The sequence below is a fragment of the Silurus aristotelis genome, assembly GCF_946808225.1.
Source record: "Silurus aristotelis genome assembly, contig: scaffold_184, whole genome shotgun sequence".
In the NCBI taxonomy this organism is placed as follows: Eukaryota; Metazoa; Chordata; class Actinopteri; order Siluriformes; family Siluridae; genus Silurus; species Silurus aristotelis.
In genome coordinates, this window is record NW_028149076.1 from 473 (window position 1) to 2,500 (window position 2,028).

Below are 2,028 nucleotides of genomic sequence, written 5' to 3' on the forward strand. Positions count from 1 at the left end.
GTCTTGATGTGGCGGCCCGAATGCTTTGGAACCGCTTCCCTAATGGTAGGAGAGTGAAAAGTGTGTGTGAGGGGTGTGTGTGTGTGTGTGTGTGTGTGTGTGTATGTGTGGGTGTGTAAGGGGTGTGTTTGGTCGTCCACAATGCTGTGTGCTATGCGGATGCAGCATGTGGGGTAAATGTCCATGATAGAGGGGAGAGAGACGCCGATGATCTTCTCAGCTGTCCTCACTATCCTCTGTAGGGTCTTGCGATCCGAGACGGTGCAATTCTCAAACCAGGCAGTGATGCAGCTGCTGAGGATGCTCTCAATGGTCCCTCTGTAGAACGTGGTCAGGATGGGGGAAGGGAGAGTCTTCTCAGGAAGAATTCTCCGCCGAATGAACACCAGGGAATTTGGTGCTCTTGACGATCTCCACTGAGGATCCATCTATGATCAGTGGAGAATGGTCTCTCTGTGTTCTCCTGAAGTCCACAACCATCTCTTTAGTTTTGTCGATGTTCAGAGACAGGTTGTTGCTCCACACCAGGCTGTTAACCATTGCACCTCCTCTCTGTATGCTGACTCGTCGTTCTTGCTGATGAGACCCTCCATGATCGTGTCATCGGCGAACTTGATGATGTGATTCGAGCTGTGCATTGCTACACAGTCATAAGTCAGCAGAGTGAACAGTAATGGACTGAGCACACAGCCCTGAGGTGCCCCAGTGCTCAATGTGGTGGTGCTGGAGATGCTGTTTCCGAACCGGTCTGACTGAGGTCTCCCAGTCAGGAAGTCCAGGATCCAGGTGCAGAGGGAGATGTTCAGGCTGAGGGATGATCACGTTGAATGCTGAGCTGAAGTCTATGAACAGCTTTCGTACGTAAGAGTCCTTGTTGTCCAGGTTGGTGAGGGCCAGATGGAGGGTCGTGGAGATGGCATCGTCCATGGAGCGGTTTGGACAATACACGAACTGCATGGGGTCCACTGCGGGTGGAAGCTGGGTCTTGACGTGCACCATGACGAGCCTCCCGAAGCACTTAATCACAATGGGTGTGACGCGACGGGACGATAGTCATTGAGGCAGAAGACTGTGGGTTTCTTCGGCACAGGGACGATGGTTGTCGTTTTGAGGCACGTAGGAACAACGGCGCCGCTCAGGGATATGTTGAAGATGTCAGTGAAGACATCCGCTAGCTGCTGTGCACATTCCCTGAGCACTCTGTGGTTTGTGTGTGTGTGTAATGGATAATGCTGGGGTTAGTGTGTGTGTATAGGATAATGCTGGGATGTGCACACACACACACACCAAATACAAACTCGCATCACGCACACAACACACACACACACACACACACACACACACACACACACACACACACCACATACACTCCATTTACACTAGCATACAACACATACACTCTGATTGGTTGTTCAGAGGGAAACTGTTACAGCCGAGTTCGACTGGTAAAACACGTGTGTAGCTCTGCACACGTTCATACATCTGAGTTAGACTTTTTTGTACCTACTGAAGAAGAGAAATTTATTTGGTCTCAAACACTTTAAAATCCATTATGAAGAAAAGCGAGACATGGTGAGGAGGTCGCCAACCCTGAAGCTCGCTATCGTGTCTCAGCCTGGGAAAGGGTTTTATTCTCCACTTCCAGACCAGTGAATACGAGCAGTACCACTGGATTACAGCCTCTGGGGGGCGCTGCACATTATGAGTCTGTATCTCTGGAGAGTAGGTTGTATTTTATCTACACTTTAAAGTTTTTGTGATGTTATTAGACAAATATTGATTGTGAACTGCTCCAGATGTTGTAGGTGCACAGTTGTGGTTGTAGTGTGGAGGTTTGGAGTGTAACTGGGGTTGTTGGTTTAGTAAAATGGTTTTCACCTCCAGATGTGAAACGTCTCTCTGTAATGCACGTGTTGTTATATTGTGTGTTTGTATTGTATTGATGGTTTTATATAATTGTGACGTGATTGTGGTGTATTAAGAGGTGGATTAAGTCGAGTACGTCCTCACTGCAGGCCACATACACAC